The sequence below is a fragment of the Lontra canadensis genome, unplaced genomic scaffold (assembly GCF_010015895.1).
Source record: "Lontra canadensis isolate GAN:19392208 unplaced genomic scaffold, GSC_riverotter_1.0 scaffold104, whole genome shotgun sequence".
Lineage (NCBI taxonomy): Eukaryota > Metazoa > Chordata > Mammalia > Carnivora > Mustelidae > Lontra > Lontra canadensis.
Genome location: NW_022631098.1, coordinates 2,623,882 through 2,641,842, shown reverse-complemented (window position 1 = coordinate 2,641,842; position 17,961 = coordinate 2,623,882). Strand labels below are relative to the sequence as shown.

General features: G+C 39.9%; 1 protein-coding gene and 1 pseudogene across 1 annotated transcript in view; one reads left to right on the top strand and one right to left on the bottom strand.

Annotated features, from left to right (window-relative positions):
• The window catches only part of DDX10 (DEAD-box helicase 10), a 268,604-nt gene that overhangs the window by 139,149 nt on the left and 111,494 nt on the right, over positions 1–17,961 (bottom strand). The window lies entirely within an intron of this gene.
• On the top strand, positions 16,225–16,953 carry LOC116855610 (annotated as a pseudogene).

Below are 17,961 nucleotides of genomic sequence, written 5' to 3'. Positions count from 1 at the left end.
AGTTTAAAAAAAAAAACAAAACTCCATTACTACTTCTTAAAAGTTATATTACCTGTGTATTAAACCAACCAATTTTGGGGGCATCTAGCTGGCTCAGTTGGAAGAGCATGTGACTTTTGATCTCTGGGTTGTGAGTTTGATCCCCACATTGGGTGTAGAGATTACTTAAATAAATAAACTTAAAAATTTTTTGGAGACGCCTGCTATGCCAAAGAAGTGATATAACCTTAAATATCAGTTACCCAAAAGTAGAACAAATAAATACAAAGGAATTCCCTAACGTATTTTGGGGGTGCTTACTATGTACACCAAGCACCATGCCAGATACTGCTACATAAGAAAGCAACTACCACCCAGTGGCTAATACGTGGAGGGTATGGACACTCGAATGTGAGCTCCATGAGTGTGGGGACTGAGCCACATCTGTATCTCCCATCCTTACACACTGCCAGGTACATGCAGTTAAGTGTTTATTGACGCAATCAAGCAAACGGAGACACAGCTCCTTCAGACCCCATTCTTCCATCCACTCTTACCCCCACCTTTACTGGTGTTCATTCATACCCTTTATTTCCTTCCTTCCACTGAAATCTGGAAGTGCTTCACTTAATCTCATGGCTTACTCCATCGGCACTTCCAGGGTATGTATGCTCAAAAAGTCAACAAATACAACACCAGGGGGGTATTGGAGGCTCTTTGGATTCTCTTTACTACCTTCTTGCCATCAAAGTCAAACTACTTTTTCTTTTTCTCATTTTTTTAAAAGACTTTATTTATTTGACAGATAGGGAACACAGTCAGGGGGAGTGGGAATGGGAGAAGCCCGCAAGATCCCAGGACTCTGGGATCATGACCTGAGCCGAAGGCAGACACTTGATGACTGAGCCACCCAGGTGTCCCAAAGTCAAACTACTTTTAAAAGTCTACCCCAAACATGTCTACATCTTCACCTTTTACTCACCTCTCAATCATTGAAATATGGCTTCTGCCTCCCACTACTCTAATGAAATCAGCGATATTGCTCAATAAATGTTTGTGAGTGAATACTTAAAGGAAATTTGAAATGGACTTTACTGGTTACTTAACAGTTCACCATTTTAACTGTCTACCACACTATCACTCCAAGTTGCCCCTAACAATATTGTAACATCAATGCTAGGAAAAACAAGCATTTTTTAAGGAAAAAAAAAAGTATTATTTTTATATTACAGCTATTTATAGACTGAAGTCAAACCTTTGTCTTTTCAATTTGGCCATCAGGAATACTAGACACGAACTTTTCACTCAATTGTAAAAACTACATACATGCCCTAATTGTAACCATATAGGCATTCTGTGTGTGTGTGTGTGTGTGTGTGTGTATGTGCACATGCTTGCCCTTGACATCTGTGTTGAGTGAGACAAATACATTCCCTGTACCAGATTTTCACTTACTGAATTTTTCTGCTCATTACCTTTCTCTGCCTCCCTCTCTGTGTCTCTCTCTCTTTTTTTTTTTTTTCCCAGAGTGAGCCACTTCAAATCTTTTGCTGATGAGACATAAGCATGACTGACAGGACAGATGGGTGGAGGGAGGGAGAGACAGAGGGAGAGACAGGAAGATCTCTTTCAAAATGTAGCCTGGTACTCTTCCAACTGGTACATTATCACTGGGATACTAACTAAAGATGGGAGCAACCTTCATAAGGGTTACAGAGTACTGTCTTTCTGGTTCACACAACAGGATTTATATATTCCCATGACAGAAAATGTCACTCTTATTTTCACAAAGCTGCTAGAGTATCTGTCTGCTTTTAGTAGGCACAATAGTGCTATATCACAAACTAAACTGTTGCTGTACTTCTAGAAAAGACTAACCTTAGTGTTATTAATATACCTGAAAAGGACAACACAGCAGAGCAATCAAGGCAAAATCCCAAAACACCTACCAGACTCTGATACAGGCAGAATAACTCACCTACTATCTGAGAGAGGTGAGTAAGCCATCTAGATAGTTATGCAGTACAAACCAATCTTATTACCAAAAACTAAAAATGAAAATAAAACTAATTCTTTTGTTTAGACTAAAGATTAGGGTAAAGTTTGTACTTCGTACATATTGCTTATATAATACAAGTGTTTTTAATTCTACATATTAAATTCATAAAAGTAGGGAAGGTCTGTCAATACACAGTAAGTACCACTCTGAAGTGATAAAAGGAAATTCCTCCATTGGGCCAACAAAAATCACATGGGTCCTTGGTTAGATTAAGTGGGTACCACAAAAAAAGCATTTGGTTTTTATGTGGGCAAGGACTGTGTTTTTATAAAACTGACCATTAAATGCACAGATACACGGCATGATGACCTCACAAAAGCTGCTCAAAGAGTGCAGAAGGGTGAGGATCAACAGTTAAGAAAAAAAATATGGAACACTTGACAGATGATGAAAAATCCCATATGAGAATCCATTACAAACTAGAAGTGGTAAAGCCAGAGAAAGACCAGTAGCAATCAATCACCACTTGCAACTGCTATTCTATAAGCAAAAGGCTTCCAACTGTCCCTTCACCAGTGAAACTGGTAATTGTCCCAACTACTGAAGTGGGTATATGTATCCCTTTTCTACCTGCCTTCTGTGAAGAACCTGATAGGAATATATGCTACCTCAGCGGTGGTTTCTTTACAACCCAAGCCTAATGCTTAGCCTAGATTTAGATGAGGTAATAGAAATCCATGTTCTCAAGAAAGTTCAAATACAATGTAAAACCAAGGTACTTAATTAAGGCTTCCCTGTCTAAAAAAATCTAAGAGGATTCTTAAATTATGAGTCTACTGGAGTAGAGTATTAAAATGAAGCATACCTTCTTCACAGCAAAACTACAGTCCCCTAGAGTCCCAATAAGTTACTATAGTTTTCTTCCTGACCATACAGTTATAGTCCAATGAGCTAATTAGATTATATAAAGATGCCCTTAATGCAAAATGCAGGAATTCTATTTTCCTTTACAGAAAGGACCAAATATTGATAACACAATAAAACTTAGACCACATGGCCTCCCTCTCAGAGAAGCCTTTGCTGGCCACCATCTCTAAAGTGGCCTCTCCATAAAAGCTTTCTCCTAATTCCAGCACCCCGTGCACCACAGCTCCCAGTTTATTTCCTTTACAGCATGACCCTGTACTCCATCTCGTTTACTTATTTACTATCTGTGCATCTACCTCTAACATAAGGCGGCCTTAAAAATTAATTAATTAATTAGTTAGTTAGTTAGTTGAAACAAAAATAAGGCAGCCTTGACCACTAGCACCCGGTTTACTGTTGATTTTCTGGCACTAGAGCAAAGGGTATGACACCCAGTAAGCTGTCAATAGAGCTTAATAACTCAACAAATGGAGGGACTGCCGGGACACCACACATTCTCCATACACACCATGCTCTCGCCCATGACTCTACCACAGTCTCAAATGGACTTCCAGAGAAAAAGATATATTCACTAAAGTCCCTCCCACCCTTTTTGTTGTTGTTCTCAACGGAAACTTTATGTATAAGCAGAATTCTTTTTAAAGATTATGGCTTATTCCACAAATTTAACTCAAAACAAACAAACAAACTCCAAGTATCACGTTTTTCTTCTTTTACTATTAAATTGGTCATGTGTATTTCCCAAGAATAAAAATATATTAGAAGTGTTAGTTTAACCCAGAAATCTTTGAAATTAAATCAAATCATATTGGCATAAACAAACTGAGAAGCAGAGGCAAGACACTGAGAAATCTGATATCTCTGATTTTAATCTATACCCGAAATTAAAGGTCACTGCTCTAACTCATTAAATTCATGATATCAACTCAGCAATGTAAAATAAGACCTAGTATTAAGTAGGAGTAAAGAAAAGATGAAAACATTCAAAAGAAGCAAGTTCATTACCTGCTTAAATAACTGTATAAATTAAAGAAAAAAGAAACCTTAAAGTTACTGTGGTATTTGAAAATATAGCACATGGCTAAGAATATGTATCCCCCCCCCAAATTATCTTCCATACATGCCTAAACTACTCTCGTAATGAAACTTATTCAGCCTAAAAAGAAACTTATCTTTGATGCCTGTATTGCTTGCTACTTTAAACAAAAGCAACTAACCATATCAATAGTTTGACGACATATCAGATAAAGGGCTAGTATCTAAAATCTATAAAGAGCTTAGCAAACTCAACACCCAAAGAACAAATAATTCAATCAAGAAATGGGCAGAAGACATGAACAGACATTTCTGCAAAGACATCCAGATGGCCAACAGACACATGAAAAAATGCTCCACATCACTCGGCATCAGGGAAATACAAATCAAAACCACAATGAGATACCACCTCACACCAGTCAGAATGGCTAAAATGAACAAGTCAGGAAATTACAGATGCTGGCGAGGATACAGAGAAAGGGGAACCCTCCTACACTGTTGGTGGGAATGCAAGCTGGTGCAACCACTCTGGAAAACAGTATGGAGTTTCCTCAGAAAGTTGAAAATAGAGCTACCCTATGACCCAGCAATTGCATTACTGGGTATTTACCCTAAAGATACAAACATAGTGACCCGAAGGGACACGTGCACCCGAATGTTTACAGCAGAAATGTCCACAATAGCCAAACTATGGAAAGAACCTAGATGTCCATCAACAGATGAATGGATAAAGAAGATGTGGTGTATATATATATATACACACACACACACACACACACACACACACACACACACACACACAATGGAATACTACGCAGCCATCAAAAGAAATGAAATCTTGCCATTTGCGATGACGTGGATGGAACTAGAGGGTATTATGCTTAGTGAAATAAGTCAATCGGAGAAAGACAACTATTGTATAATCTCCCTGATATGAGGAAGTGGAGGGGCAACGTGGGGGGGTTGGAGGGTAGGAAAAGAATAAATGAAACAAGATGGGATCAGGAGGGAGACAAACCATAATAGACTCTTAATCTCACAAAAAAAACTGAGGGTTGCTGGGGGGAGGGGGGTGGGGGAAGGGGGGTGGGGTTATGGACATTGGGGAGGGTATGTGCTATGGTGAGTGCCGTGAAGTGTGTAAACCTGGAGTTTCACAGACGTGTACCCCTGGGGCTAATAATACATTATACGTTTATTAAAAAAATAAAAAGTATATTAATAGTTTGATGACAATTCTGAAATCATTATGGGAGAAAAATTCTGGCCTCCACACCATATGTGGGTGTGTCTGGACTGGTTGGGCACAGACTCATGAGAAACCTTGTCCTTAGCGTGCACACAGGCTTGTCAGCAGAGAGACCATGCTCAACAAAGTGCCAAGCACAGTAACAGCCCAGATTCAAATATAGCTAATCCAGTTCTGCAATGAACACAGTTATCTAAGCAATAAAATGTACCATTTTTAATCACTTGGGGTTTACTTTTCAACCATTTATTTACCTGTCTGTGGCAAAAAGATCCTAGGATGACCTCCAATGATTCCACCTTCTGGTTTCCGTGCCTTTGTGTAATCCCCTCTTCTTCAGTTAAAGTAGGACTGTCTTCTAATCAACACAATATGGGAAAAGTAATGGGCCATCCCTCCCGCCGTGGCATTACATTATGTGAGACTCCATCTCACCAGCAGACTGGAGCCATGGATTCCCTGTGCAGGCTTCATGATGTCAGCAGCCATGCTGGAGAAGCCCATATGGCAAAGAACTGTGAGTGGCCTCTAGGAACCAAGGGCGGTGCCCAGCCAACAGCCAGCACAAAGCTGGGGCCCTAAGTCACACAGCTGCCAAAGACATTCTGCTAACAACTTTAATGAGCTCAGAAGGTGATTTTTCATTCAAGTCCCCAGATGAGAATGTAAAGTGCCCAATACCTTGACTGCAGCCTTGTGAGACACCAAACCCAGCTAAGCTAAGACACGGACAATACGACATAATAAATGTGTGTTGTTTTAAGCTTCTGAATTTGTGGAAAACTATTATACAGCAATAGAAAACTGCTGTCTAGTTTGATGTTATTTTTAATTCTTCAATGTACTTGGACTAACACAATAAACAACGCCCCCAATAAATGCTTACTGAGAATTAACTGTGAGAGTCTGATTGTTCCAGTCCACTTACACTTCACTTGTACAAGAAAACAGGTGCGAGCACACACATGTTAGCGGAGCTGGAATCCGCTTTGGAATCAGACCCGTCAGCAATACCTTACTCTAAAAAGAGACAAGAGGCTATAGAACCCAAAAGTGAGAAAATATCAAAGGAAAGCAATTATCTCCTGTGATCCTCACAGGTTAGCAAAAGGAAGACACAATTCAGAGGCAACCACCAAAGATATTTATTTCCAACATAAGACCATTTGCTTTATTTCTCAGTTGCTGTTACCTAGAGATTACTTTATAAATAAAAGATTAAAAATCAAAAAGCTTCCGCTGAAATGAATACCTGAAGTTTACTTGCTAAAAATATAAAAGAATGAGAACATAAAAACACATATTAAGTGCATTTTACATGACCTCAAAAGGTAGCTTTGATTTACATAATAGATGCCTCAGAGATACAATGAGGAAGACAGCAATGATAAACAAAAAACAAAGATCCTTGAATTCTAAAATACTGCTCTTGGGTATTATTATTCATCTGAGTGGAAACGGCCCTGAGTAACGAAGGTAGTAAAAAACTTATAATATTGAACCAGATTTGATATACTGAAAGACTACTGCTAGCAAAAAATCATCTGTTGGAAAAGAAAGTAAGCAGAGGAAACCAAAGGCAGCTAAAAAAGAGGGTTGGGGGGCAGTGCATGCTGGAGACAGCAGGTGTCTGTAATAGCAGACTGTCAGTTCTACAGAAGAAAGTCAAATCTGTTTGCTTTTGTTTGTTCCTGCGCTGGATTTCTAAAAACGATAGGTGCAGACATTAACTTTATAGGCTGCCTCTGCTAGTATTACTTAGGAGCTATATCTATATTCAAGTCTGACTGACTGAGATAATTAAATTTCAAGTCCGGAAAGATCAATTCATGAGACGACGATTCTGTGTTAGCATCATGGCATTCAAACCTTCACTGTGCTCATACAGGCTGGGGGCTCCCTAAAGCACACATATAAAAATAAAAGTACATATGTGATCCTTAACATGCAATGTAAACAACTATAAGAATCCGGTAATTATCTTTTAAAAGAATTTCATAAAGTTTCAGAAAATAACAAAAAGAAAGCAACATACTCCAAGCATGACAGATCAGACTTGAGAGAATGACCTATCCCTGACAGGAAATAATAGGCTGCTGTCTCCTAAGAAATCAGATGCTCTTTTTTTTTTTTTTCTGATACATAAACAAAAGAGGTCTAATGAAAATGTAGAAGATTGCTTTAAAGAAGGGAGGGGGGGAACTGGTATCTTTCAAGTTACAGTACTATTGAATTTTGTGCATTTTAAATTATATCAATATACTATTACTTGGGTGTTACAGATTCACCCATACATATTTCTGAGTTTACTAAACAGAACAGAGATGAGATCCCCCTTGATCAACCACAACAGGCCTCATGCACTCAATACACACTGTTTCTGTTTCTCCTTTTTCTTTCTTTCTTTTTTTTTTTTTGTTTTTTTTTTTGGACTACAAATAAACCCACTAAAACAGTGTCAGGTTGAGAATTTCTACACTTTTCTTCTTCAAGCCTCCCATAGCTCCCTTTTCACCTCTAAATAATAAAATTGTCAAGATCACCCTTGTTTTAATGATGACAAAAGAATTTGATAATTAGTAGCATACATGGTAGTGAATGGCGAAAGCTCAGGAATACAAAGGACCTAGATCTGAATTCTAAATTAGTTATGTTCTTATTTAGCAGCATCTAGCACATTAAAAAAGTCAAGTTTTTCAAAAGGAAAAGTGTTTTGTGTTGGGTGTATTCTAAAGGGGTGTGAAGGGCCTGGACAATGTATTCATGCAAGAGAAAATGGGAATGACAATACAGGAATCAAACGCAGAAACTAAGTCACCTCCCATGTGCACCCCGCAGCCTTAGGAATACTTCCACTGATGCTTCTACTCCGTTTCACAACAGGGTGCGTGAGACACTGAGGCTGTAAGAGGCTGAGGGGCTTGCCTGTGGTGAGGAAACAGAACACAGTGTATTCAGGATTCACAGGTCTCCTCACATCTAGTCCAGCAGATGCTGTTTTCTACACACACTAAGCTCTTGCCAATCTTAGAAGAGTTTAACATTTTACAAGTTCAGACACTTTGAAAACATGTTCCTAAACACACTCAAAAAAGCACACTTATCTCAAGTTGTAAGAAGAGGGGAAAGACAAGCCAACAGAACCAAAACTCAGGGCCCATTTTGTAGTGGTTAATCAATGTGTCCTTTCCATGCATAGGTTAGGCAGGTAGGGAGAGCTGTAGATCATTTTTTAAATTCTAATATTGTTACAAAACTCTGACCTGGTTAAGTATTTTCTTGGGGCGCCTGGATGGCTCAGTGGGTTAAAGCCGCTGCCTTCGGCTCAGGTCATGATCCCAGGGTCCTGGGATCGAGCCCCGCATCGGGCTCTCTGCACAGCGGGGAGCCTGCTTCCCTTCCTCTCTCTGCCTGACTCTCTGCCTACTTGTGATCTATGTCTGTCAAATAAATAAAATCTTTAAAAAAAAAAAAAAAAGAAAGAAACAAAGGCAAAAGTTGAGAGAAAAGGGAACAGACGATGTGGACTATGGCAATGCTGGGAAAAGTGAAGCTGAACCACGTTTAGAAGTCACTATAAGCCTGAGGAGCTGTCCCTGCCAATATTCTACTCCTATTTATTGAGCACCAACACTGTATCAGGCGTGGTGCCAAGTCTTGGGGTGGGAGAAGAAATAAGACAGAGACTCTATCCTCTAGACGCCCAGCCTAAATGGAAAAGTTGAATATACAAATGAACAATTACAAGGCAGCTAACGTTCAAGGAGTGGAATCTGTGCAAAGGCAAGAGAAGGGGACAAACTGAGACCAGACCTTTTTTAGAGACGGTCTTCAAAAAAAAGTAATTCCTAATGCTCTAAAGCATACTTGGAAGGTAATAAGTTACTGTCGTTCTTACGCACCTGCATGATAACATTCCTATGCCATCCCTGGGAAAGTTCAGAAATAGTCACTCAAACTCCTTGTCTGACAGAGGCTTCAATCAAAGAGTGAGATTTCACCAGATACACAGAAACAAGCATAGGGCATCCAGGTAGGGAGAATCTGATTTGCAAGAAGAGGATAAGCCATGTTTGGGGAATTCTTAGTCATCCGGATGGAGGTAGAGGCAGGGAAGAAAGTGAGTGGGGACAGAACTAGGCTCTGGCAAGAGATGGGGCAGGATGTAGTTTTGCATCACAATGCAACGCATTTAGCATGGCATGCTAACATATAATCCAGATATTAATATAATTCCATATATATTGATACACGGAATTAATATACAGAAACAGGTAGGGACCTACTACGGAGGTGTAAAGTGATCAGATTTGTTCCAAAGTACTTGGTCCTGGTTCAGAGGCCAAGAACCAACACTTTCTAGGATGCTATCTTATTTACCACATAGCAAGAGGAAAAAAAGTTCTACCCAAACTGGAACATGAAGTTTTTTACATTTTCAGTGTAAGATGCTTTATTACATAACAAACTCTGTCATCCACACTCTTATTAATGATTTAAAGAATTCCAAAAAGTAACATTTTTCAGATCATGTGAATTATCGTGAGTCCAAAAAGATACTGACATTACTTTTAACAGCTCTTCAATCTCACACACACATACACATATCCCCCACAAAAGCTGCCAAGAAAAAGCAATTCCTAAGATAGCAGATACAGTTATTGGATCGGTATGCTTAATTAGAAATAAACTGGGTCTTAGACGGGAATTTACTTAAATAAAAAACAGTATGAAAACCCCAGCACTACTGATACTTAGAGGCAACTCAGTAAATGAGAAACAAGCATAGAAGAGATTAAATTTCTCCTCTACCCCCTTAGGGTTTTGGCCAGGCCTAACAATTAAACTGATGGAATTCACATTAACACCAGAAAAGCATACAAATTTTTTTTCATTATTTTTTTATGTACTTGGAAGCCCTCACAAGAAAAACGAAGACCCAAAGAAGCCATTAGGGCCAAGGGCTTACACATTAGGCTGGACAAACGGTAGTAAATTATGAAGATGTAACAAGATGAAGGGGTTGGACTGGGGCAGATATCTGCGGAAAAGTGGCTAGGAAGGTAGGGTTAGTTTAATAAGGGTTTTGTTTTTTTTTAAGATTTTATTTTTTTGAGAGAGAGAGGGAGCATGCACGAGTGTGAGGAAGGGACAGAGGGAGGGAGAAGCAGACTCCCTGCTGCTGATGCAGGTCTCCATCCGAGGACCCTGGGATCATGACCTGAGCCAAAGGCAGACGCTTAACCTACTGAACCACCCAGGTGCCTCAGGTTAGTTTAATAAGGTTTGTTTGCGAAGATTTTTCTCTGCCTCAATTCCCCATCTCTGGTGGCAGGAAGGATCCTTTCTCCTAGTGAGAAGGAGGGCACTTGTCACTAGTTTTCCCTCTTGCCTTCAGGAAGAGAAAGGAAGGTCAGAGTGGCCTTCTTGCAAGTGCTGTTATTTATCTGCCTTTAACTCAATATAACCCTCATATCCGCATGGTATCTTCTGCAGTGGCATATTTTGCCAGCCCACACAAGCAAATCTGAAACTTCAAACACCCCAGCATCTGTTTTCTCCCCCACTCTATCCATGAACTTATAGTAATTCTTCTAACTCGTTTAACATTCCAATATCCCCAATCCTCTTCCCATAAAAAACCTGCTCTTAAAAAGAGAGAAGATATTCAGCCAAAAAGGGAAGGAAATTCACACACATGCTGCTACAAGATAGATGAATCTTGAAGACATTAAGTGAAATAAGCCAGTCTCAAAAAGACAAGTACTTATGACTGAACTTCCATGAGGTATCCAGAGTCATCAGATTCATAGAGACAAAGTACTACAGTGGTTGCCTAGGACTGGAGAGAGAAGAGTGGGGTTTCAGTTTTGCAAGGTGAAAAAGTTCTGGAGATTAGCTGCAAAATGATGTGAATATTCTTAACAGTACTATGCCACACACTTAAAAAGAGTTAAAATGGGAAATTTTATGTTATGTGAGTTTTAAAATGTTACTAAAAACAAAACAAAACAAAGAAACAGATGTCTAATAAACTCATTGAGACTGAAATGGTGAGTAACTGAGGACAAATCCATGCCTCAGGAAGGAGAAACCAAAAGAGCCTTTCCTGGAATCTAAGAGTTTAGAGTCTTCTATTCCCTAAGCAAACCTTGGGGGGGCCAAAACAGTGATTTATTTAAAATGTTTTTCAGCAAGATTCATAAGACATCAATATATTAAGCAAGAGATGGAAGCAAGGAGTCAAAACAGCTTAGAAAGATTGAAAGAAATAAGAGAATTCAAGGGATCGGCTCAAAGACGGCTGTTAAGATTTCTAAGCATGGTAAGAGAAAGGATACAGCCTACGTCCGTTCCCTTGAGATTATTAGGTGGGAGTCGCTGAGCAAGCAGATAAAGAAGGAGTCCACTGCACAAGCTGCAGAAGGAGGCCCTTCCTCTTGCTCTTCAGTCACCAGGCCATTCAGCAGGAATCAAAGAACGGCTTTATTTATTTATACTTCTCCTCTCTTAAAAGACCTGAAAAGGTCAGCAAATAACCCTGCTGTTCTGTTATTTGCTGTTGACCAACACAACAGGAATATTTATACTTCCCAGATTTTGAACTGCTATGATAATGACACAAACCACAGAAGAGGTACAATTCTGAAAGATTTTATCAATAAAATTGTGCTAACTCCAGTCATACGTTAAATGTCCTAGGTAAGCCCTTATTTACTATATAGAGCTCTATCTCCTGAGTGGATCTTTTGTAATAGAATTCATTTATCTATTTGTTATATTCTCCTGCAGAATTCTTCCTGTTTATCTCTACTACTGCATGGGAGAAAGGCATAGAGGGAGGTTAAAAGAAAGTCCTAAATCAGATAAAGGTACTAGAAGAGCCCTTATTCCTTTTACATACCAAAGGAAAGTGAAACTAGAATCATCTAAGGCATATTAACAAGAATGGGAATCATAATACAATTTAACTATTTCTAGTTCAGAGACAACTAACTTTTTATTGAAAAGGCTAAATTTGCCATCCCACATGAGCATTCTCTCCATACTTTTTTAACTTACTACTGAATTCTACATGACATAGTGAAGAGAAGAATAAATCAACTCATGTCAACTTCCAAGACAGGATTATCCACTACTGCTGAGTCCAGTTTGACTCAAGACTGTGGAAAAGACAAAAATGAGTAACAGTTGTTGTCCCAAAAAAGCATACTGTCCACTGGAAGGTGAAAGGGTAAAACACAAGTGTGCACTCAACCAGAACACAAGGAACATGTATTATAAAGGTTATGCGAAACAAGGATAGTTCTGTCATCACAAAAAAAGAAACAGAAGGGGCACCTGGGTGGCTCGGTGGGTTAAAGCCTCTGCCTTCGGCTCAGGTCATGATCCCAAGGTCCTGGGATCGAGCCCTGCATCAGGCTGTCTGCTCAGCAGGGAGCCTGCTTCCCTTCCTCTCTGTGCCTGCCTCTCTGCCTACTTGTGATCTCTGTCAAATAAATAAATAAAATCTTAAAAAAAAAAAGAAACATAAAAACAATGTTTTTATTGAAAATTAACTGGCTCTTTGAAAGTTCAGTAAAACTGATAAGCCCTTTCTCCTGGAAATCGGGAAAAGAAAGTAAACACAATTCACAGTATGAGAAATGAGAGGGGAGAACATCACCACAGATCATACAGACATTAAAAGGCTAGTAAGAGAGTATTACCAGCAACTTCATGTCAACAAATCCAGTTGACTTAAATGGAACAGGGAAATTTCTTGAAAAGTAAAAACCACTGAAGGTCGGGGCACATGTGTGGCTCAGTCGGTTAAGTGGCTGACTCTTGATTTTGGTTCAGATTGTGATCTTGATGTTGTAAGATTAAGCCCCACTTTAGACTCTGCACTAGGCTAGGAGTCTGCTTGAGTATCCCTTCCTATTGCCTCTGCCCTTCCCCTTCTCACTCTCTCTAAAATAAATTTAAAAACTCTTAAAAAAATAAAAATAAAAACTACTGAAGGTCACTGAAGAAAAAAATGACACAGTCTTATATTTAGTAGAGGAAAAGAATTTGTACTTTAAAGACCTACCCACAGAGACATTACCAAAAAAGCAAATTACAGAACAATCAGTCTCATAAACACAAAAGTAAAAATCCTTAAGAGAATTTGCAAATTGAACCAAGCAAGTAAAAGAATCATGGTCAAGAGATCTATTAAGGGAATTCAAAAACAACACAATCCCATCTGTATTTTAGAATGATAACTCCAAAAGCACTATTAGGAATAAATTAAAACAGAGAGACTGAAAAAGGTATGTGTGGATAGAAGGAGGTGGAAGGAGGACCTATTAAGGTAGTATTTCAGGAGTCAAAAGCAAAAGAGACCCCCACGTGGCACAATGTCTATGAGCAAGAGTGAAGAGAAAATGTGCTTGCCAAGGACACTTACACCAGTGAAATGTCTGGGTGACTAACACATCCAAGTAAACCTGAATCCTCTGGAAGGTAGTAATGCCATTAAGTGACACAAACTTTAGGAAGGACAATAATAAATTCTGTTTTGGCACATGCTGGTGAAGAAGAATGCATCTGAAAATCACAAAGGACAAGAGCCAAAAGCCACAACACAGAGCACACTTTATATAACCCATGAAGGAGAGACTCAATTCTGACTAATCAAGAACTAGCTATAATCCTGACACAAGGCAACATACAAAGATCATTACTTTGTATTCATCTAAAAAGATGGATATTTATCTCCAGGCAAAACGCCTACAAAATGTACTTTAATAGTCCTCCTTCCTTTCTACCCAAAACATTCTCTTTGTAATTAACTGAGTTAATAAAACTGCCTATCTGGAGATCTGTCCCTAAGAACAATTTAGATAGCTCTTTTCAAAGTGATAACAGTGATCACACATGAATTCAAAACATGGTGTTTTGTGGGTTCTTCTTTAACTGTAAATCATCAGCATCAGGCAAACAACATTGGTTGTATCCCTCCCTATTCCCTGCTCAAAGAACTGCTTTCTCCAGCTATCAAATGGCTAAGGGGTTGGGTTAAAATCTTCACAGTGAATCTTACTTGGTATGACTGTTCCGAGTCCTAGCAAGCTGCAGGCCAGAATTAACTGGGAACGCTTATTTTTTTTCTTTAAGGATTTTATTTATTTGAAAGAGAGAGTGTGTGTGAGAGAGAGCAGGAGCAGCAGAAGCAGAGCAAGAGGGAGAAGCAGATTAACACTGCTGAACAGGGAGCCCAACTTGAGGTGCCATCCCCGGACCCTGGGGTCATGACCCTGAGTTGAAGGCAGATGCTTAACTGCTTAACCTAGTGAGCCTCCCTCATCTGGGAACCTTTTTTTTTTTGGAGAAAGAGAAGTAAGATTTATTAAAGATCCATAACAATCAGACGAAATGAGGGTTGTGATACTAATACTAAGGATGGGAAAAGAGGTTCAAAGAGATTAAAGAATGTGACCAAGATGATACTGGTAATAAGTGACACAGGTGGAATCTGAATGCAAATATGACCCTAATGTCCATGTTCTCTGCGTTCCTTCCCAAGACCACACACGCCTACATTCTTACCTTTTCTCATCTGGGAACTTTTTTTTTTTTTTAAACAGGTGTTTTTTTTTGGTTTTTTTTTTTAGATTTTATTTATTTATTTGACAGAGAGAGAGAGATCACAAGTAGGCAGAGAGGCAGGCAGAGAGAGAGGAGGAAGCAGGTTCCCTGCTGAGTAGAGACAGCCCAATGCGAGGCTCGATCCCAGGACCCTGGGATCATGACCTGAGCTGAAGGCAGAGGCTTTAACCCACTGAGCCACCCAGGCGCCCCTCATCTGGGAACTTTTAAAAGACAAATGACAATGCTCAGACTCCATCCCTCCTCACTTTCCACCCCTCCATCAACCACCAGCAGCAACTCTCATTTGATCGGTCTGGAGTTAGAGGGTCTTTTAGTCATTAGGGGACAAGTCTGAGGACAAAGGTCAACTTGAAAGTAAGGCTGTCTTAACAGCAAGATGGATAGAACACTGATCCGGACAATGCTGTTGAACTGACACCACAACAGCCTTTCATCAAGTTTCTTATTATGTAATTAATACATTGTTTTGTCTTCCTTTAAGCCACCTTGGGTTGTATTTTCCCTTACTCTGCTCAATTCAAACTACCTAAACACACAAAAAGCAGTGCCACCAATCTTACATTACTGGTGACTACTCTTCAACTTGGCTCTGATTCGAGGTATAACAAGAGTGACCCAGCAATGACACTATTGGTTATTTACCCCAAAGATTCAGATGTAGTGGAAAAAAGGGCCATATGCACCCCAATGTTCATAGCAGCAATGTCCACAACAGCCAATCTGTGGAAAGAGCAGAGATGCCCTCCAGATGATGGGTAAAGAAGATGTACTCCATATACACACTGGAATATTACTCAGCCATCGGAAAGGATGAATACCCAACTTCTGCATCAACATGGATGGGACTGGAGGAGATTATCCTAAGTGAAATAAGTCAAACAGAAAAAGTCAATTATCATATGGTCTCACTTATTTGTGGAACATAAGGAACAGCATGAAGGGCATTAGGATAAAGAAAAGAAAAATGAAGGGGGAGAATTTAGAGCGGGAGATGAACCATGAGAGACTATGGACTCCATACTCTAGAAACAAACTGAGGGATTTAGAAGGGAGGAGGATGAGAGGATAGGTGAGCCCGCTGGTGGGTATTAAGGACGGCACGGATTGCATGGAGCACTGGGGGGTTATACGCAAACAATGAATCATGGAACACTACATCAAAAACTAATGATGTACTGTATGGTGACTAACATAAATAAATAAATAAAGTACAACAAAAGGAGGAAGCCCCTGATCTAAATGGAATGTGCATTTTTCTTCTCCAAGGAAAGACAAAACAATAGATCACACCAGTGCTGTAAGACATCTAGGTCCTGCAATGGGAAGCCAAGACAGCTTCTGTGGAGCCAAGGCCAAGGTGTGGATCTCCACCACCAAACTAAGCCACCGAGTCCGGGATATGAAAACTGATTCCCGAGAGGAAAACTGTCTCTTCTCCCTACCCACCAAGGAATCTGAGATCAGTTTTTCCTGGGGGTATTTCCTGGGGAAGTACCTACTTCCTCAGTATTTCCTCAACGATGAGGTTCTGAGGATTATGCCATGCAAAAGCAGACCCACACTGACCAGCAGACTAGATTCAAGCCATTTGTCACCATGGGGGACTAGAACCAACTTGTGAGTCTAGGTGTTAGGCACTCCAAGGAGGCAGCCACTGCTGTACACGGTACCATCATCCTGGACAAGCTCTCCATGGTCCCTGTGTGGCAAGGCTACTAGAGGAACAAGATCAGCAAGCCCTCCACTGTCCCTTGTGAGGTGACAAGCCACTAAGGCTCTGTTCTAGTGGGTCTCATCCTCCTCTCCAGGAGCACTGGCATTGTCTAGGCTCTTGTGCCCAACAAGCTGCTGATCATGGTGGGTACTGACAAGAGCTACACCTTGGCCAGATGCTGCACTGTCACATGGACAACTTTGCCAAGATCACATCTGATGCCATCTTTAAGACCTAGATCCATCTCACCACCAAAGAGATTGGTGCAAAGAGATTATATTCACCAAGTCTCCCAATCAAGAATTTGGGGATCATCTCATAAAGATCCATACCAGGGTTTCCAGGCAGAAGACTCAGGCTGCAGTGTGATCATCACATACTTCACTTTACTTTCCTTGTATAAAAATTAAGACTATTAAAAAAATAAAGGATTCTGCCCTAAAATTCACTTCTAAATCAATTATTTAAATATTTCTTCCTTTTGTTCTCCAAAGAGCATGGACAGCTTGGCGCTTCCAAGGCTCACTTCTCCCCCATACCCTGGATTTGATCATTCCTATTCCTCCCGAACCTACTGCTTCAGTCTCTTCAATGAGGTTCAGGAGCTGCTTTCCTTAGGCCTTTAAATATGTTCACATTTCCCAGTTCACATTTGTCAGTTCTTAGAACAAATAAATTGCATGATATATTCCTTTCCCAACCAGCTACCCCATGACACCCAACCCCAGCTCCCTTCACAGCCAACCTTCTTGAACTGTGGTCCCCTCATCTCTTCATTTATCAACCCACTTTACTATGCCTTCCACCTCCAGTACTGGATTAAAATTGCCTGGGGAAGGACACCAATTATTGCCTCATTGCTAAAATTAAAGACTCCTATTAAGTCTCTACATTTCTTTCTTATTTTTAAGCCTCCATTAAAGTCAAAGTGTATGTTAGACACTAGATGTACAAAGTTGATTAAAACACTCCCTATCTTAAGAAGCTCACAGTCTTATGCAAGAAAGAGTCACAGAGACCATTTCAATATGGCAGTAAATAAGTTCAATGACACTGGTTTATACATAATAGACGGAAATCATAGGGAACTGGAGCTAGGAAATGGTTTCCAAGAAGAAAGAATAATCTCATTTTAAAGGTTTAACAGATATTCTTAATGTCATACAGTGAGAAAGGGTATTTCAGACAGAACATATGTGTGTAAAGAAAAGGAAATGACCTAAACTCGGGCAACAACCATGAGCAGGAAGGAGAAGATAGACCCAAGAGAAATCAATTAACCTGTCATACAGAATTTGATACCACTGACTGCTCTTCCCTTTCTTCACACTCTCTGCCCTAACTACTCTCTTTCGCTGGATTTGTCTTCTATTCCAAAGAGTCTGTCCCCATCTTCCTCATACTCTAAATGCCCTCTGA